This window comes from Rattus norvegicus, chromosome 8, assembly GCF_036323735.1.
Source record: "Rattus norvegicus strain BN/NHsdMcwi chromosome 8, GRCr8, whole genome shotgun sequence".
NCBI lineage: Eukaryota > Metazoa > Chordata > Mammalia > Rodentia > Muridae > Rattus > Rattus norvegicus.
In genome coordinates this window covers 108,649,123-108,670,858 of record NC_086026.1, presented here as the reverse complement: position 1 = coordinate 108,670,858, position 21,736 = coordinate 108,649,123, and the positions used below count along the sequence as shown (strand labels likewise).

The window sequence follows — 21,736 nt, the reverse complement described above, 5'->3', positions numbered from 1 at the left end:
CCTTGCGCTTCTTAGGCAAGCGCTCTACCACTGAGCTAAATCCCCAACCCCCGTAATTCATTTTTTAAATGATATAAAAATGGTTTAAATTGAAATCGAAAACAATATAGAGACCTAGATCAAGAACATGACAGAACAAAAACCTCCACTGTAGTACACACTGCAAAATAAAATGTCTGCTGTTTCTGGGTATTTCGTATTTTTTTCTATGTTAAAGCAGGTGGTTCATGGTGATGACAATTTTTTTTTCTGTCTGAAAACATCAAATACTGTCACATAACAATGTGATTAAAATGCATTTCTAAAGTTTGCCTTTATTTTATTCAAGTAATAGCATGATGACAAAAATACAAGAACATGGCAAGCCTGTTTACATCTGCTAAGTTACCTTCCCTGGGGGAAAAGTAAAGAGGTAGCTGTTCACCTGAGGTAGCTGTTCACCTGAGGTAGCCGTTCACCTGAGTTAGCCATTCACCTGAGGTAGCCGTTCACCTGAGTTAGCCATTCACCTGAGGTAGCTGTTCACCTGAGATAGCCGTTCACATGAGGTAGCCGTTCACCTGAGGTAGCCATTCACCTAAGGTTGCCATTATCTGAGGTAGCCATTCACCTGAGGTTGCCATTACCTGAGGTAGCCATTCACCTGAGATAGCCATTTACCTGAGGTAGCACACCAACAGACCAAAGGAATGTTTCTATCATACCAAGCTCCGCCCGATGAGCCTGAGTTTACTGATAGTATCTGAGGATGGGGTGACCCCAAAGTCTCACCCCTGGCATCCTAGTAAACCTGCCACTTCCTCTGCTCCAGCATCAGAGAGCTCAATAAAGCAGAAGACAGACATGGCTGAAATGTCCGCTGAGGGTCTTCTGAGGGGCAACCACCCCAATACCGCTGCCATAGACCTGGCTCTCACTGCTTGTTTACTGACTTCATCACCATGACTTCCAACCAAGAGATTTTGTTGGTGACCCCAGCCACTTGGCTTCACAATAGCCACGTCACACATAATAAAAAGAGCTTTACTGTGAAAACCCAGGCTACAACAGACCAGATGTATCTTCAGGTGGGGTGACAAACCTTAAGGGTATCTCTGACAGAGTGGAGTGTCCCCTCCCCATCCCCAGCCACAGGCAAACTCAAGAAGAGGCAGTGTGTAAGTGTCCCAGTGTGGTTTGTTACCCTACAGAGAGAGCAATTCCATGATGTTCTCGGTCACACACCTAGGAGTTTCAGAACAGTAGAAAAGATTACTGCATAGCACTGCCTGTATGCAGACAAGTGAACAGCAGAAATTAATTACTCTGCTGGGCGTGGTTGGCACATGCCTTTGATCTCAGCACTCAGGAGGCAGCAGTGGGTGGATCTCTTGAGTTTGAGGCCAGCCTGGTTTAGACATCGAGTTTCAGGATAGCCAGCGCTCCTCAGAGAAACTCTGTCTTGAAACAAAACAAAACAAAACAAACAAAACGAAACAAGAAGTTAATTACTCTTCCACCAAGAAGCTACCATAAGAGCACGTATCCTGTTCAGAGATATGCTGAACTCTGCCGAGCCTTGTGTGTGAGCCCAGACCAGAACAGAGTAAACTTCAACACATGGGCTTTGTACTGCTGCCTCTGTTGTGCTGGGGTGAAGAATCACTGCCTCTTGCTAAGTGGGTTATTTTCATTGCCCATTGCTCCCAATTTCATACTCAAGCACTAGAATTTTTAAGTGGAATCTATGGGATTAGACTTCGGGGTTTTTGGCTTTTAATTTCTGTACCAATTTTTAAAATTCTTTTCTAGCCCTATATATATATATATTTTAACTAAATTTATGTGGCTCAAATGAACAGCCCTCTGCCTGTGAAAGTCATAAATGGAATATGAGATTCCTTATAAATAATTCAACCAGTGCAATCTTAAGCAATTTATATAGGAATTTGGGCTGGAGAGATGGCTCAGTGGTTAGAGCACCGGCTGCTCTTCCAGAGGTCCTGAGTTCAAATCCCAGTAACCCCATGGTGGCTCACAACCATCTGTAATGAGATCTGATGCCTTCTGGTGTGTCTGAGGACAGCTACAGTGTGTGTGTGTGTGTGTGTGTGTGTGTGTGTGTGTGTATTAAATCTTTATATAGGAATTTAAGAAGTAGGATCACAGCCAGGCATGGTGGCTTTGGTCCTGGGACTCAGGAGGCAGAGGCAAATAGGTCTCTGTGAGTTTGAAGCCAGCCTGGTCTACATAGCAAGCTCTAGGCCAGTCAGGGCTGGACCTTGTCTCAAAAACAAACAAAAAGGGTGGCAGAGGAGAAGACAAAAAGGAAGAAGTGTAAGAAGAAAGCCGAGGGAGGTACTTGGGGAAGGAAGGTAATGGGGAGGACACCCAAGGATGTGAGGGAACCAAATGAAAATAAAATGACATCTGTGTAAAAATGCCACAATAAAACCCAGCACTCTGCATGCTAATTAAAAAGAAAGCCAATCAGTCAGGCCCGATGGTGGCCTCTCTAATCCCAGTACTTGGGAGGCAGAGGCACTCTGAGAAACTCTGTCTCAAAGATTTGAGTTAGCTACTCTGGCCACATTCCAGGTACTCAGAGTCACCTGTGGCCACTGGCTATCGCTTAGATGATGTGGGCATAGACTGTGCCCATCATCACCCCCAAGTTCTGCTGGACAGCACCTCTCCAGACACTGCCTCGGGCTTTGGGAGCCTAGCAGTAGCCTAGGAAGAGTTGAAACTCAGGGCGTCCAAAAATACCACCCACGCCTTTTAATACTTTATGAGGAACTGACATATTTCCAAGAGAAACTGGGCAGACATAAGGCAGACACAAGTTCCAACGCCAATAAAGAGAAACTCGCGGTCAGGAGACGCGTGACGCTTGGACAGGTCTAAGACAAGGAACTGGCATACATGGTGACAAGGGGACCTGTGAGAAGCCTTTACCACCGGCTTCTCTAATATCATTTATTTTGATGTCTTTATAACTTAGCTCAAAATACCTTTACCAAACACCCTCGTTCTCTCTCTCTCTCTCTCTCTCTCTCTCTCTCTCTCTCTCTCTCTCTCTCTCTCTGGTCTGTGTGTGTGTGTTCATCCAATCAGTTCTGTTCCTTTAAGAAACCTAACTCTATATAGAATATATGTGAATATATATATGATTTACTAGGCTGTCTTACAAGGTGCAGTCTGGGTAGTCTAGCAATGGGTGTCTGACTATGGAAAGGCATAGAATTCCATGGCTGTTTGTCCACAAAGCTGGGCATATCTGCTTCCTCATCAGCACTGGAGTTCTGGGGGACTCCTGGAGAGTTGCGGGTTTTCTGTGTTGTATCCTAAAGAATCTGGGTCATGATACTGGCCACAGAAACAAGATAAATGAACTTGACAGAGAAAGTGAGGGCAAGCAAGCCAAAAGCAAGTTTCTTTCTTTCTTTCATGTCCTTCTTGCGTGTGGGCTGCCACCAGAGGATGTGGCCCAGATTTTTGATTGGGTCTTCCTGCTTCAAATAATCTGATTAAGAAATCCTTCATGGCCAGATGACGGTGGCACACACCTTTAATCACAGCACTTAGCGGGCAGAGGTAGGCAGATCTCTGTGAGTTCGAGGCCAGCCTGGTCTTCAGAGTGAGTTCCAGAACAGTCAGGGCTACACAGAGAAACCCTGCCTTGAGATCCCAAAGGGGGTTGGGGGAAGAAAGAAATGAAGGAAGGAAGGAAGAGATAAGGGAAGAGAAAGAAAGAAAGAAAGAGAGAGAGAGAGAGAGAGAGAGAGAGAGAGAGAGAGAGGGAGGGGAAGGAGAAGGGAAGGGAAGAGAAGGAAGGAAGCAAGGAAAGAGGAAGGAAGAGAGGAAGGAAGGAAGGGAGGAAGGGAGGAAGGGAGGAAAGTCAGGCGTGCCCAGTGGCGTGGGTTTTCTTGAGTCTAGATGTAGTCAAGCTGAGAACTAAAATTAGCCCTCATTGTCAGTGTGCAGCTCCATTTGAAATCCCAGTGCTGGAAAGATGGAGACAGGAGGCTCCCTGGGGCTCCTCAGCCAGCCAGTCTAACCTAATGGAGGAGCCCCAGGGCAATGAGAGACCCTGTCTCACGGGAGGCAGACAGTGCTCCTGAGGATGGCGCCTGAGCTTGTCTCCTGCCCTCTGTACACAGGCACACACACGCTCACCCTTGACCATGGACATCCCCTCTCACACAGTACAAACGTCCATATTTAGCATGCTTAGCATGTGCCAGTGCTCCCGGGGTGGCAGCAGGAGAATCAGGTGTTAAAGCCTATCCTCGGTTACATATTAAATTTAAGGACAACCTGGGCCACACGTGAACCTGTCTTAGACAAATTTACTAAGAAATCCAACTGCTATCCCCTCTGCTCCACTACCCCTGGAAACCAGGAGAACAGAGTTGCTAAACTCAGCTGCATTTGTTTTCCAGCCTTCGCATGTTGTGATTTGGTTTCATTTTTCCCTTTAATGGCCAAATTCTTACCTGGTTCAAAAACGTTTTACATCACATCCAAAACAACAATTTAATTTATTTTGTGTGTGTTGAACTCGAGCTATTGGAGCCAAAGCCTGTGACTTTTTTCCCATCCATCTTATGCAACCCTGCACACACCCGGACAGTTTGGGTTCAGTTCCGTCTTCCTGCGACCGCACTGTGGGAATGTAGTTTTGATTTAACTGGTGAGTCATGTTTCGGTTTTGTTATTAATGGAAAGCTGAGTGCTGGTGTGGATGCGGTGTATACGAGGTTTGAAATCTGCCACAGCAGGAATGCAAAAGTAATGAAAATACAGACACGCCATACAAAACCCTCAGCAGTCAGGTTGTATAATCCCAGCACTCTCGGGGGCTAAAAGCAGAGGGATTGTTGCTACCTAGTGGGATATTACCTCAAAATACCCACAACACCGACAACAAAACGACTAGTGATTGATGACCTCAAAGAAGATTAAAACACCCGGCTGACAGCCTGGAACGTGGCTCAGTTGGTTAAATGTTTGCCTGCCATGCACAAAGCTCTAGTTTTCTCAGCACCACCGTGGGGCTGGCGAGACAGCTCAGCGGTTAAGAGCGGCTCTTCCTGAGGACCTGGATTCAATTCCCAGCACCCACAACTGCCTATATAACTCCAGTTGCAGGAGATCTGACGCCCTCACACACTGACAGACATCAATGCAGGCAAAACCCCAATGCACATAAAATAAAAATAAATCATTTTTTTAAAAGTGCATGGTTCATTATATGCCTAGAATCTAGGACTCAAAGGGGGATGGCAGGAGAATCATAAGTTGAATGTCCCCCTTGACTCTATAAGGAGTCCAAGGCCACCTTAGGCTTCATAAGAACCTGCGTCAAAAAACAAACAAAATACAATTAAATGAAGTAAGGAAGGGAATTCACAAAGTAGATGATGAAATCAGTAACATGGATGAGAATTTCAGAACATGAACAAGACATTGCAAAAAGATTCAGATCTTGAAAAGAATACGTTTGGGAAGAGAAAACCTTCATCGAAAACAGTGGCAAGCATCGTCAGTGGGTTAGACCAAGCAGAGGACGGCAGATTCGAGTTGGAGGGTAGGACTGAGAAAACACTACACTGAGACAAAGCGTGGGGGAAGGTAAACAAGTATTTTTTTTTTTTTTTGGTAAACAAGTATGAACACATCTTTCAAAACTCCGAGGGCACAGTCAAAAGACCAAACCTAAGAACCTACAGGGTGCAAGAAGTGCCAAAATTCAAACCAGAGACATGGATAATTAGAGAAAGTATAGCAGAAAAATATTCAAACTTGGGAAAAGATATGGATGTTCAAACACAAAAGACACCAGCGTTCCAAATACACACAAACAGAAGAGGACTTTACATATAACTTTGTTAAAAAATGCTTTATATTTAGTGATATGAATTAAAAATACACTTAAAAAAAAAAAGGCCAACAACCCTACAGAAGCAAACTCTGAAGAATAACATTCGACTTGTCTCCAGAAATCTTAGAATGCAAGAACTCCTGGAATGGGATAAATCACACCCCGGCACTACCCAACTGCACCTACAGTATTGCTATATCTGGCAAAAGTATGTTGTAAAATTGATGGGCAAATAAAAAACCACTCAAGAGAACCACAAACTGAAACGATCCGTGATCACTAAGCCAGCTCTGCAGAAAATGTTCAGAGGGATCCTAAACACCACAAAGGAAGGCCCACAGTCACAAGTGTGAGGGCAAGCCTGGAACAGTGGTGCACACCTCTGTCCTAGAACTAGAATGACAGAGGCAGGGGGGTCTCTGTCTATACAGAAAGTTCCAGGACCACTGGGGCTACATAGAGAGACCTTGTCTCAAAACAAAACAAACAAACCAAACCAAAACCAAACCAAAACCAAAACCAAAACAAACCAAAACCAAACCAAAACAAAACAAACCAGAAAAGCCATCCTATTCACAAGAGCCCCAAGAAGAAATACCTGGGGAAAAAAACTGCCTAAAGGGATGAGTGGCCTCGAACTGAAAACCTTAAATGACTGACAAAAGACATCAAACAAGACGTGAAAAGATGGAAATATCTGTATCTAGGAATCAGCAGGATGGATAACATGAAAGTGACTGGATCATCCGAAGTGGTGTAGGAGGAGCTCAGATAACCTCGGTTCACAGAGTGCTTATCTAAAATGCACACGTCCCTGGGCTCAGTCTCCAAAACTGTGTAAACACGCTTTCAATTCCAGCACTCAAGGGATACAGTCAGCTTAAGGTTATCCTTGGCTACACAGTGAGTTCAAGTCCATCTTGGGCTCCATGAGATTCTGTGTAAAAATATAATTTTTACAAAAGTGAAAGAAAAATTAGAAAAGCCTAATGGCATTCTTCATAGGAAAGAAAAAAATCTACAATGCATATGGACCCATAAGAGAATCCAGGTATTTAGAGCAATTCTGATTACAAACAACGAGGGCCACAGAATGGGAGAAAAAATTTCCAAAAATAACCATTCGTGATGGTTAGCTCTAGCTGTCAACTTGGCACAACCTAGAGTCACCTGAGAAGAGAGACTTCATGCAGGACTCTGCCTCAAGCTGGCGTGTGGGCATCCCTGTCAGGAATTATCTTAATTATATTAATTGAAGGAGGAAGCACCTACTGCAGATGGCACCCGACAGGGGATCCTGAACTGCGTGAGAGTGTCACAAGGGAATTGAACATGAGCATGTTCGCATCGATCTCTCTGCTCTTAACTACGAATGGGAGGCCTCCAGTTCTCTCAAACCCCTGCTGCTAGGATGTAAGCTGGTATGTTTCTCCCCTATTTCTCGGAAGTATGCTCTCACAGCAACAGGACTAATATTTAGACTATGTAAACAAAATAAAAATTAAGCATAAAAAATTATGCATCGGCATCTGTCCACAGGAAGATGGCGGTGGTCTCAGCGTCTGTGTCATTGAGACGGGCGTTGCTGGGGCGCAGAGCAGTGGCCACACCTGCCATTTCTGCCTCCAGAGTTCTATCCAGGTTGTTGAGCATCCACGAAGACGCTAGCACAGGCTCAAACTCTGGACATACAGCTTGGATATCGCTACTTTGACTGGTGTTGCAGAAGAGCACATCAAAGCCAGAGAGGTCGGGCTCTTTGTTCTTGCTCACAATAACGTGCAGGCTGGAGTAAGCGACACAAAGAAATGCAAGATGGAGTCTGATACCAGAGAGAGATGGGAGAATCCTTTGATGGGTTGGGCGTCAACAGCTGATTGATCCCCTCTCCAGCTTGGTTCTAACCTTCAGTGCCAAGGAAGATGCAGTCGCCTTTGTGGGAAAAGATGGGTGGAGCTGTGATGTGGGAGAGAAGATCATCCCGAGACCTAAGTCCAAGCCTTGTGGTGCAAACCTTTCTCGGAACAAAAGAACAAGAGTGTCTACAAAATATACTGATGCTGGCTACATTTCTGCTTGACCGTGAAGTGTCAGCTATGAACTGTTTATAGTCCATGGATAACGCACCTCTTAATTGCCTAATAAATGCTACCTTTAAATTATATATATAAAAAAAAGTATTCTTCAATAAGTGGGTTCATGGTTTGATAGTCTCACGAGAAGTACAAGTGGCCTACAAATACATGGGAAAATCCGATCTCCTTAACCCTCGGGGAATTGGAAATCAAAGTGATATTGAGATTCTACTTTACCCTAATCAAAATGGCTGTCATCAGGGGGAAAAAATTCCTTCAGATGGGCTGAGAATACAGTTCAGTGGTAGAGCAATCGCTTAGCATGCATGAGAGCCTAGGTTTGTATCCAGCACAGGAAAAGTATACTGTCAAGGAAGTAAGGCCTTTTGCATACCTGGCAAGAATGTAGGTAGCACAGATTACTCAAAAATCAGAACCAGAACTATCTTACGTCAGCTGTGCCGCTCGTGAGAATGTATCTAGAGGGCTCTAAATCAACTTGCCTTAGTTAGAGTAATTATTGCCGTGATGAAACACCATGATCGAAAGCGGCTTGGGGAGAAAAGGGCTAATTTGCTTATGTGTCTTCTTCAGTCACAAACTATTAAGGGAAGACACAGAAGGAACTCAAACCTTGCAGGAATCTGGGAGCAAGAGTGGATACAGAGGCCGTGAAAGGATGCTGCTTACTGGCTTGCTCCTCGTGACATGCTCAGTCTGCTTTCTAAAAGCACCTAGGACCACCAGCCAGGGGTAGGTCCTCCACACGATGGGCTGGACCCTCCCACATCAATCTCTAATAAAGAAAATGCTCTCCAGCCTTGCCTACTGCTCCATCTTCTCAGTTTAGGTTCCCTTCTCTCAGATGACTTTAGCTTGCTGTCACGTTGACATAAAACCAGCCAGCATATCAACTTACCACAGAGATACCTGTGCATCAATGTTTAATGCCTCACTATTCAATATGTGGAACCAGACTACAGATGCATAGATTGATGAATGTAAGGTATACACAGGTGTACGTAATAGGGTTTTATTTAGTCATAAAGAGTAGCAGTATTTGTCAGGTGGCGGTGGCATACGCCTTTAATCCCAGCTCTCGGGAGGCAGAGACAGGCGGATCTCTGAATTCTAGCCCCTTAGACACTCTGGTATACAGAGCGAGTTGCAGGACAGCCAGTGTAGTCCCTAAGTGGCACGCCACAAAAGCTGCTGCACCACAAAAGCTGTCAAAGCGGCAGCAGGCCCCTCCTTCCCGTCCTAGCCTATGATTTCTGCAATAAAATGTCCCACAGGAGCTGTCGAAAATGGCGGCTCCTGGGGCTGGAGAGATGGCTCAGTGGTTAAGAGCACTGACTGCTCTTCCAGAGGTCCTGAGTTCAAATCCCAGCAACCACATGGTGGCTCATAACCATCTGTAATGAGATCTGATGCCCTCTTCTGGTGTGTCTGAAGAGAGCTACAGTGTACTTATATATAATAAATAAATAAATTAAAAAAAAAAAAGAAAATGGCGGCTCCTATCGAAATGGCAGCACATCTCAGCCTGCAGCTGCAGGAGCTGTCCATGGTGGCGAGCCCCCATTCCCACTTCGGAGGGAGCTGCCCCTCAGGAGCTGTCCATAGTGGCAGCACCTCCTCTCCAGACTTCCCTTTCTCCCCACCCCTCAGCAGCCACACAGAGATGGCCTGTCAGCCAGGAAAGACTTCCAACCCTAACCCATGGGCCTGACGCAGGGAAAAGGGTTTTAAAAAAGCCAATAATCCCTGGGCAGGAAAACTCACCAATCCCTGAGATCCCCACAACCCCCGCCCCCCACCAATCCCTGAGATCCCCACAACCCCCGCCCCCCCACCAATCCCTGAGATCCCCACAACCCCTCCTCCCCACCAATTCCTGAGCAGGAAATCCACAGATCCCTTGAACAGGAAATTCCACCAATTCCTGAGCCCCTTCCAAGCTCAGAACTTGAAATCACACCAATTCTCACTCTAGATATCTCTGCCTTGAGAAGCTCTGCCCCCTCAGAAATCCCATATAAGCACTTTGTCCAGTTCCCTGCTGTCTGCCGTAGGAGCAGAGGACAGCCGTCCATGGATTTGTCCATCCACACCCTGGACTCTCCAATATATCTCTTTCATGAGATTCTCTGCCTGATGTGACTTTCTCCTTGGAAGAAGCCAAGAAGAAAAGAAGCAATTAAGAGAAGCAGCAGGAAGCTCCTCAGCTCAGCTGGGGAGACCCTCCTGTGGGAGCTGCAATGACTCTGCTGAGGAGACTTCCTCTCAGAGCCCTGTGGTTCCTGGGCTCCCATGTCTCAGGATGCTCTTCCACTGGGGCACTGTCCCACAACAGAGCTGTGTGGTTCCGAGTCCCGGGACACCTGCCCATCCAGACAGAAACACTTACAGCCAGAGCTACACAGAGAAACCCTGTCTCAAAAACAAAACAAGGGGTGGGGGATTTAGCTGAGTGGTAGAGCGCTTGCCTAGGAAGCGCAAGGCCCTGGGTTCGGTCCCCAGCTCCGAGAAAAAAAAGAACTAAAAAAAAAAAAAAAAAAAAAAAAAAAAACAAAAAAACAACAACAACCATAAAAAAGAATACCAGCATTATGCTAGACATGGTCCGATGATGCCTATAATCCTAGCACTTAAAATGGAGAGGCAGGAGGATCACTCCGAGTTCAAGGTCAACTTGGTCTACACAGCAAGTTTTAGACCAGCCATGGCTACATAGATCCTGTCTATCTAAACATGAAAAAAAAGTAATGAGGTTGGGGATTTAGCTCAGTGGTAGAGTGCTTGCCTAGCAAGCGCAAGGCCCTGGGTTCAGTCCCCAGCTCCAAAAAAAAAAAAAAAAAAAAAAAAAAAAAGAGTAAAAAAAGTAATTTTGAAGAAAGTGGATAGAAGTGCTGATTACCATGTTAAATGAAATACGCAAAAAAGAAAGATATCATATGCTTTCCCTCACATATGGAATCTAAATTTAAATGTATACTTAAATCTAAAACCATGTGCTAGGGTGGTAGAGGTGGACAGATCTCTGTAAGTTCTAGGCCAGCCAAAGACTACATAGTGAGACCCAGTGACTTAAAAAAAGGAAAGAGTGTTATTGGTGTGGTGGGTGGGATTCCTTCGAACAGAAGAGGGGAAGATGGGACTAAAGAGGGGGCTCGTGGGGGTTGAATATGAGCAAAGTACACGCTTTGCCAGTGTTATGATGTCACAACAAGGTGCTGAAGATGACACTTAGCTGGAAGAATGTTTGCCTTAAAGGCAAATACCCTCGATTTGATTCTCAACACTTCAGACACTGGGCGTGGTGGCACACACCTATCATTCCATCCAGGGGTGTGGAAGCAGAAGGATCAGAACTTTAAGCTTATCTGATGCTGTATAACAAGTGTGAGGCTAGCCTGGGATTCTTGAGATCCTATCTCATTCACACATTAATAACAACAACAACAACAACAACAACAATAACAATAACAACAACAACAATGCGGAGCTGGAGAGATGGTTCAGTGGTTAAGAGTACTGGTTGCTCTTCCAGAGGACCCAGGTTCAATTCCCAGCACATGGCAGCTCACAACCATCTGTAACTCCAGTTCCAGGGAAATGTAACACCCACACACAGACACACTTGGAGGCAAAATAATTTGTACATAAAAACAAAGAGACCATAAAGACACTTATTTTGTCACAGGTGGCCCAATAAAGAAATGAACAAGGGGCCGGAGAGATGGCTCAGTGGTTAAGAGCACTGACTGCTCTTCCAGAGGTCCTGAGTTCAATTCCCAGCAACCACATGGTGGCTCACAACCATCTGTAATGGGGTCCGATGCCCCCTTCTGGTGTGTCTGAAGACAGCTACAGTGTACTCATAAAATAAATAAACAAGTCTTTAAAAAATTATTTTTAAAAAAGAGAAATGAATAAAATAGTTAAAAAGACATTTCAGGAGGAAGAAAATTGAAGTCGATAAAAACAAAATGAGAAAGCTACTTTCTACTAACCAAGTGTAATAGCCTAACTGAGACATATCCCCTGTGGGCTTGCAGTCTCTGAGTGGTTCGTGGTCCTCTGTGAGGAGGCTTAGGAGGTCCAGTCTTGCTAGAGGAAGAATATCACTGGGGCCGGCTGGGCTTCGAGAGCTGGCAAACTTCCTCACTTCTAGTTTGTTCTCTTTGCTCTGTGCTTGTGATTGACGTGTGGCTTCTCAGCTTCCTGTTCAAACCACTCTGCCTTCCTGCTACCATGCCTCCTTACCTGACAGGCTTTTATCTCTCAGGAACCATAAGCCCAAATAAACCCTTCCTCCTAGTTATAGCTCTAGAAATGGTATTTAACATAGTAATAAAAAAGTAATGTATTAGAGAGATACAAATTAATTTACTACACACCCTAAAATGACTTACACTTTTAGATGTATGTGAATGTGTGTGTCTGTGTGTCTGTGGTGTGTGTGTCTGTGGTGTGTGTGTCTGTTGTGTGTGTGTCTGTGGTGTGTGTGTCTGTTGTGTGTGTGCCTGTGGTGTGTGTGTCTGTGGTATGTGTGTCTGTGTGTCTGTGTGTGTCTGTGTGTGTCTGTGTGTATCTGTGCATCTGTGTGTCTGTATGTGTCTGTGTGTCTGTGGTGTGTGTGTCTCTGTGTGCGTGTGTGTGTGTATGTGTGTGCTGGTTGATTTTTCCAGACAGGGTGTCTCTGTATAGCCTTGGTTGTTCTGGAATTTTGTAGACCAGGCTGACCTCAAACTCAGAGATCCCCCTGCCTCCTCCCCCGACCCAGGGCTGAGATTAAAGATGTGTACACCTCACCTCCTGGGCTTGTTTTGTTTTTGGAGACAGAATCTCACAATGTGCCCCTAACTGGCTTGGAACTCACTCGATATGCTTTTTCTGGGCTGTGGAAAGAAACACAGACTGCATAAAACCACTGGCAAAATATGAATACCATCGGTACTGTAGTGCAAGCACCTCGTGACTAGAACAGACATCCACAACATTGCCCACACATCAGTAGCCCTACACGTCCCCAGCTGCTCAGGATCTCCTCCCTCTCTGCCCTTTTCTGGTCAGTCATCTGTTTCCTTACTTTAGAAAGATGCTGCCTACTCCGGGGAGTCAGTCTTCTTTCACTCAAGGTCTATCCGTGGGGGCGCGGTTGCTACTGTCATATCTTGTGACCATTGTACAGGGCACTCATCTACAGACATCCTGTCATTTACATAACCTTTTTCCCGTGAGACACACAGCACCTCTAGGCTGAGGCAATGATAAGAGAAGCCGCTGTATTTATCATTTCTTTCCTGGCTCACACAGTTTGCACACTTGGGATGTATCTACTTTGAAAACTGATGGGTTATAGGGTTCTCCATCCCTTTGTCTAAATGAGGATTAAAAACACGTGAGAATCCTTGTCCCTCGCTCTCAGCAATAGCGAATTGACCGAGAGTTAACGTCAGTTTACCCAAAATATCTAATCGAGAGGAGTTTTGACTGCTCCCAACACAAACAAATGTGGTACCTGAGGTGACAGAAATGTCGGTTATTCTGACTGGATTATTTATTGTTTGTTGTATGGGAGTGTTACACATCCAGTTACCGTGTACAGTAAAATAAACTGAAATCTTGTGTAGTCATAGCACATGCTTTTAATCTCAGCACTTGGGGGACAACAGAAAGAGGTTGACCTCGTGTTATATAGCAAGATTCTACCTCAACTAGAAAAAGGAGGAAGAGGGGGTGGATGAGGGGAGGTGAGGAGGAGGAGGAAGAGGATGAAACGATGAATGCTAAGGAAGAGGAAGGAGGTTGTAAAAGGCTGACTTTCTGAATTATTGAACCCAGGCCTGTAGAGTGAGACTACTCGGGTCGGGCCATGCCATGACAGAAGAAGACCTATGAGCATTTCCGCACATAGATTTTTAAAAAGGGGGAGAAGATACAGAGTTTAGGGGTGAAGCTGAAGATCTGCAAGCCTGGGAAGGGTTTTGACAGAGCAGAGCAGTCTCCTGGAGAGCTGATCTCAGAGGTATAATGAAGAAGAAAGGAGAGGGAAAAGGCTGAAATTATTGAGCTTACTAATAACCCACAGTCCGAAGTTTAGAGAATTTTAGTCTCCTCCTAGGAGAAGCCAACCTCTTCCCCTCTATTTAGTTCCTAGTTTTATACCCAGTTACTGCATTTGTAGACCAGGCTGGCTTTGATCTCGTGACAATCCTCTGCCTTCCGAACACTGCAACTACAGCCACACACCAGCACCACTGCCATAGCTCACACTTCCCGCTCTGCTTTGGCCTCACAGTTTCTTCTGAGGGTTGCTAGGAGAAGACTGGCGTCCAAAGCCCACGCCCACAGTGACGGGCTTCCTCCAACAAGGTCACACCTACTCCAATTAGGCGACACCTCCTAATAGTGCCACTCCCTGGGCCAAGCATATTCAAACCACCAGAATCACACAAATAAAAATAAATACAATTACAAATTAAAGACATGTTTTCTCCTGCCTTTCACAATACAACTGGACAAGTCACATTTAACTTCTGTCTTTACGCATTCCACACAAAGCCGATATGGGTCCATGATCCCAGAGAGAACAGAAATAAGGGGTGAGTCACCTGACTGCCCTACATTTCTACTAGAGCGTGGAGAATTATTCTCAGCAGACCATGACTGTCTCAAGGACTTGAGAAGAAAGAAACAAGAATTCAGGAAGTCTGAGAGGGTCAGAATCCCAAAGAGGAAGGAGCTAGACGGAAAAGGAACTTCGTGAACCAGAGAGACGACTTGGTGGTTAAGGGCACTTGTTGTTCTTGCAAAGGACCAGGTTTTGGGTCCCAACACGCACATGGCAGGTTTCAACCATTTGTAACTTCAAATGCAGAAAATGTAAAGGCCTATTCTGACATCCTCAGGCAACAGGCACATACCAGGTGCACATACATGCGTGCAAGCAAAACACTAAATACAGAAAAAATAAAATAAACTTTAAAAATGTTTTGCTTTTTGAGATAAAGTCTCACATGTCATCGTGGCTGACCTGAAACTCTCTGTGTAGATGATGCGGGCATAGAATTTATAGAGATTTACCTCTGCCGCCCAAGTGTTGGGATTAACTGCATATGCCACCACTCGGGATTTAAAAAAAAAAAAAAAAAAAAAAACAGAAAGGAAAGAAATTCCAGAAATTGAATGAGGTTCTCAACCTCATTGGGCTGTAAATACCTTGAGTTTGCTCCAGCAAGAGAGGACAGTCCTTAACGATCCCTCTCAAAATTCAACAGCAATGTTGAATATAATAATAATAATAATAATAATAATTTGCATTTTAGTAGCAAAGCTGAAGTTGGGCACAGGTCACTGGGCTAAAACTCCATTTGTTTTCTCTCTATGGCTGTCTCTCTCTCTCTCTCTCTCTCTGTGTGTGTGTGTGTGTCTGTCTGTCTGTCTGATTCAGTCTCTCTCTCTCTCTCTCTCTCTCTCTCTCTCTCTCTCTCTCTCTCTCTCTCTCTCCACTTTTTATTTTTATTTTGGTTGTTGTTGAGTCTTGCTAAGTAGTCCTGGTTCGCCTAGGACTAGCTTTGTAGACCAGGCTGGCCTTGAACTTGTAGTGAGCCTCTGCCTTCCAAATACTGAATGCTGGCATTCTGTTTAAGCTCCACCCCCACAGCTACCTGGCAGTAGCCAGGTATGCTCCGCCCCACAGTTGCCTGACAACAGCCTGCTGTGCCTGACAGTATAAAAGGGGCTACTCGCCCCTTCTGACCTCTCTTTTCGCGCTCTCTCCTATTCCCTCTTACCCTCTCCTATCCCTCTTGCTCTTTGTGCCCATGACCGGCCGCCTTTCCTCTCTTCTATTCTTCTCTGGTTAAGCCTACCACGTGGAACCATGGCGTTTGGGTGTCTTCTGTTGGGGCACAGGCCGAGTTCAAAATCCTAACATTGGTGCGGAAACCAGGGATGACACGGACGGGTTTTATGATCTCCCTGTGCCCACATGGCCTGGCGCCCAGGCCACCTCACCGCACCACGTGCCTCTGCTGCCCTGGGCTGCCACGGGCCAGGGGCACGGAGCTTTGGTGGAGATGCATGGAACCGTGCGCTCCCACCGCCTCGCTGCATTGCCCTGGGCCCGGGACGCAGTCGCAGTCGCTCGCCATGTGCTGCGTGCTCGCACTGGCTGTAGCAAGAAAGAATGGAGATGCACGCCATTTCTGCACACACGACCCGAGATCGCCGCCACACGTACTGCTTTTGGGCCCCGCCGTTACATCTGCTGCCGCTTCTGCGCGCTTCACACGAAATCCATCGCAGCTGCTGCCTCTGCCACACCATCTAGACCATCCGACCACCATCTGCCGGCTGCTGTGAGACTCCAGCAGGCCTCCCCATCGCCATGATACCCTGCTAACAGCTTCCCGCCAAGAAGAGCGCCCTCTTCAAGCACGTGCTGGTGGGCTGTACCTACTCAACCTCTGTGCGCTTTCTTTACCTCAGAGCTTGACTTTCCATGGTGTACACGTGGTTTCAGGGGAGCGTTCTTGAACTTGGAGCTACCTGTGCTGCCTCTTTTCACTGATTTTTCGTTCTAAGACCTTTTCCCTTGGGTGAGACTCTCTCTCTCTCTCCCCCTCCCCCATCCCCTCCCCCGCACCAGTGTTCCAGCTGTGCACGCCTGCGCCCATGTGCTCGAGGCTCTCCCTTGCCCTGAAGATCTGAGGCCTCAATCTTGTCAGAAGTCTGTTAATTATTAATATGTTTATTAATAAGTTTACGACAGACAGAATTTCCCAAAGCCTTTAACAGTTTGCCCCACAAGGTCTCAGAAGGTGTGAACACAGCTTCAACAGTCTGCCTGGATTGTGCTATGACAACCGCAGAGAAACACAGTGGACAAAACTGGATACCCTCAGAGTCAGATGATTTATCTAAATCAAGGTAAGTCATTTCTCATGCCACACGTATCCATTCCACAGAAAAAAACTCTATGTCTTCTGGGCTTGAAAGCCAGACTGACTCTGCCCAAGTTGCCATGAAGACCACAGAGACCACGGGGAACAGTTGGCTGACGGACTCTGTCATTTTTAATAATACATGAATGGTAGATTATGGTTTATTCTTCCCCAGATTCTGACTACAGTGACAGCTAAGGTAACTGTAACTTTTTTTTTCCTTTTCTTTTTTTTCGGAGCTGGGGACCGAACCCAGGGCCTTGTGATTGCTAGGCAAGCGCTCTACCACTGAGCTAAATCCCCAACCCCGGTAACTGTAACTTAACTAAGAAACAGACCTCTGAACTCAGTTTCTAGCAACTAGTTCAGATGTAAGCTTTCAAAGATGCAATCCGTTACGTCCTCACCTAAACTCTGTCTTCATTGATTGACTAAATGCTTTATATTTCCTCTTCTTGCTACACCACTGTCCTGTTCGAGTTTTTATAAATTTGCCTAACTAATGAACTTCCCACTGTAATCACAAATTCTTGTTCCTTCTGCTCCACAAAAAAAGCTTATCTTAAAGAATATTCAGGTTATAAAGACTCCACCCAGATAAGTACATCTGCCTGAAGTTCCCACTTTACTAGTTATTCCAGAGGGTGGGATTCCTCTGGGTTTCAAATGTTCATCTAAGAAAATTTTTTTCCCAAACGCACTTAATCTTATTCTCTGCCTATAATGAATATATATGTGTGTTCCAGCATCTTGTCACGTCCAGGTGCTTACTACACGATCGATTTTGTGTGATGAATACAGAAGCAGCAGCAGACTTGTAACGTCGGGGCCCAAAAGCAGGACTTGTGGTGGTGATCTCAGATCGTGTGCGCAGAAATGGCGTGCATCTCCTTTCTTGCCACAGCCAGTGCGAGCACGAAGCCCATGGCAAGCGACCGAGACTGCGTCCCGGGCCCAGGGCAATGCAGCGAGGCGGTGGGAGCGCACGGTTCCATCCATCTCCACCAAAGTTTCACGCCCCTGGCCTGTGGTAGCCCAGGGAACCTGCCATTCCCAGACCTTGACCTCAGCATACTAACTTCTTAACATCACCCGACCTGGTCACTTCAAAGATTGCTGGCTATGCAACCCCCCAGGAACTAACTTAGAGCTGCCACTAATAGCTTCTCCAGTGATACAACCTGATAACACCTTACCTCACCCTTTGTCAGCTGCCCTGACTCCATACCTTTCCTCTATTCCTCTTTTTAGTGTGGCAAACTGTTTTAAAACCTCTGGGACACATTCCGTAAGAACACTAGGCTCTCTAGCCTGTAATAGAACCACAACCATTGATAACCCCATCTCTGCCACAATGCCCTGCAGTCCAAAACACATCAATCCTTCGTGGCACTCGGGTGTATATCATCGCCTCCCTGCCAGTTGGTCAGGAGGGGGAGATGAGCCCCTGCCAATCCCAGCTGATAGCTGCCCAACGTAAGAGGGCAGATCAGGTAGTGCCACTCTTGGTCGCCACAGGGGTAGCCATAGGTGCTGGCACTGGGGTTGCAGGGATGACTACTTCCGTGACCTGATAGAAGTTCACTTAGGAACTTGAAAACGGTTTTCAGAAAATGTCTGAAACCATGCTTACCATCCAGAAGCAGGTGGAGTCTTTAGCAGCTGTGGTGCTTCAGAACCAACAGGGATTAGATGTTCTGACAGCTAAGGAAGGTGGTCTTTGCCTGTTCCTCCAAGAAGAATGCCGTTTCTACATCAACCAGTCCGGGATAGTGAGAAATAAAGTCCAGGAGCTTCAATCGGACAGGCAGAGTTTCATGGAACATGAGGCCTCCAGTTCCTGGACTTTGGGAAACACTATATGGAAGTGGACAGTCCCTTCATCACATCCTCTCCTGGTCCTCTTCCTGGAGTTACTATCCACCCCTGCCTCATTGATCTTGTCTCTGCATTCCTTCAACGACAGATACAAAAAGTTTCTAATCAAACTATTAATCAGTTCCTCCTACAGGATTACCAGCCGCTGTCCACTGAGGAGCTGGATGCAAACATTTACCAAAAGGAGCCTGATGGTGAAAGTCAGCTGTACCCCAACATTGACGACACCCCAAGTCAGCAGGAAGTAGCCTAAGAGACACATCGCCCCTATCCTCCCTTCACCATCAGCTTCCCCCTCCCTTTTTTCCTTCTTTTTATGATATGAAAAAGGTATGTTGGTATCAGGAATTGCCCCTAGCTGTGACACCTTTTGGCCACTGTTGCCATGGCAATGGCCATACATTCCCAGAAGACCTTTTGGCTCAATTCGCACCCACACCTGGGAACCTTTAAGTCACATTCCAAATAAAAGGCAAGTTCCCTACCCCCTAGACCTCTTTTTCTCTTCTTTCTCTTGCCCCTTCCCTTTGTCTCCTTCCCCCATTAAAATCTTACCACATGGAACCATGCTGGTGTTGGTTTGGTGTGCTCTTTCCCCACGGGTGTGTTTGATATCCTGTCATTATTAACAACACTGAAACCTCAGCCGTGCACCGCCATAGCTCACCCCTCCAGCTCTGCTTCGGCCTCACATTTTCTTCCTGAGGATGGTTAATAATTAACAGCTTGACAAAACCTAAAATCACCTAGAGAAAAAGTAAAAGCCACCTAGGAGACCCGACCTCTTGACATGGCAATGAGGAAGTTTGTAGACTAGATTAATAAAGGTAAGAAGGTTCACCCTAGATGGGGACTGGGTCCCAGACTGAATAAAAAGGAAAGCACCAGCAGGGCTGGGGAGATGGCTCAGTGGTTAAGAGCACTGACTGCTCTTCCAGGGGTCCTGAGTTCAATTTCCCAGCAACCACATGGTGGCTCACAACCATCTGTAATGGGATCTGATGCTCTTTTCTGCAGGCATATATGCAAATAGTGTGCTCATATACATACATTTCTTAAAAGGTAAGCACCTGACTATGGATGCCATATGCCAGCCCCTCCATGATAGACACACCCTCAAACCATGAGACAAAATGGATTCTTCCTCGACTTGCTTTTGTGAGGAATGTTGTCAAAGCAACAAGAGAAGTAACCAACACAGTGAGTCACCCTCTGCAACAGTTACCTTGGATTCCGGTAGTGAACTCATACATGAAAGTGTTTATGACAAGGGATACAGAATTCTCCCCAAACATCAGTGAGCCCTGCAGGACAGATTCCTACCAGCACCATGAGAGCCAGGCAGCCATTGCTCTTCCAGGTGCCCACAGCACTAACTTCAACATTCCTTTCTGAGCCGGACGCTCCAGGATGCTCAGCAATGTCCCTGTCTGTCACCTGTGCAGATCCCTCCCCCCTCCTTTGTTTGCCTTACCATAAATCTCACAAAGTTGCTGACAATCCCTTGAGGACAGACATGAGGTCACCGAGTCCCTTTATCTGTCTTTCCCAGTGTGGACACAATAGTGCGATCTCCTTTCCATGCCTTTCACCGCCACTCATCTCTTTAATTGTGTGTCAGGGTGACAGGCTGAGCATCTTCTGTAGGAAATCTCTGAGCCAGAGGGCTTTTACCCTAAAAGTCTGGTAAGAGCTAAATTATATCAGGAAGGGTTCCCCCTGCCATAGCCCAAGAAAAACTAAAACGGATTTCAAAACAGGCAAACTGAACTACAAGTAGCTTAACTGACATCGAAGAAAGACAAAAGATTCTGTTCGCTGCCACACTTCTGTGAAAAGCTTCTAGTCAAGCTAAGAAACAGAACACCAAAGTATATAGACAGGAAAACATTAGATAATAATAATGATGATGATAATAATAATAATAATAATAATAATAATAATAATAATAATAAAGAACAAGAAATAGGCTGGGGACATGACTCAATGGTTAAGAACACTGGGTGCTCTTCCAGAGGACCCAGGTTCAATTCCCAGCACCCATATTGGAACCTCACAAGCGCTAGTTCCAGGGGCGCCCTCTTCCGACCTCTGAGAGTACATGCAGGCACACGGTGCACACACACTCAGGCGCACACACACACATAAAATTTTTTTTTTTTTTGGTTCTTTTTTTTTGGAGCTGGGGACCGAACCCAGGGCCTTGCGCTTCCTAGGTAAGTGCTCTACCACTGAGCTAAATCCCCAGCCCAATATTTTTAAAGTGTAATAATTCAGGGGGTTGGAGAGGTTGGTCAGTGGCTGAGAGTTTGTAGTCCATGTACAGTTTGGTTTCCAGTACCGGTGTTGGACAGCTCACAACTAACTTTAACTCCAGCTCACAGGATCTGACATCCCATTCTAGACTCCGTGAGCTCACACATGCACCTACCCATACATAATTAGAAATAAATCTTTTTAAAAAATAAGTCCATTGGGGTTGGGGATTTAGCTCAGTGGTAGAGAGCACTTGCCTAGTAAGCGCAAGGCCCTGGGTCCCCAGCTCCGAAAAAAAAGAAAAAAGAAAAAAAAATAAGTCCATTGAAGGGGCTCAAGGAATGGCTCAGGAGTTAAGAGCACTGAGTAATCTTTCAGAAGAAACAGCAGCCACATGTCAGCTAACAGTCTGTGACACCAGTTCTGAGCAGTCAGACACCCTCTTCTGGTTCCACAGATACCAGACACACATGCAGGCAAAACACCCACACAAGTTCTGTTGCAGTATAATTTAAAAGGCATGACCAGTTCCCACGAGTCACCACTCCACACTGACCCCCAGTACTCTTGGACCCAGGCAATCACTCCCTGGCATTAGTTCTGGCACCATAGGACCATATAGGACTAACCTTAATTTATCTCAGCGGTGGCTGGCTTCAGTGAGGCACCATGCCATGTTAGCTTAGCTGTCTTCTGGCCCCAACAGT

General features: G+C 45.9%; 1 pseudogene; it reads left to right on the top strand.

The window, feature by feature from the left end:
- Positions 1–4,304: 4,304 nt before the first annotated feature.
- Positions 4,305–8,989, top strand: Ndufs4-ps1 (NADH:ubiquinone oxidoreductase subunit S4, pseudogene 1; annotated as a pseudogene).
- Positions 8,990–21,736: the final 12,747 nt, after the last annotated feature.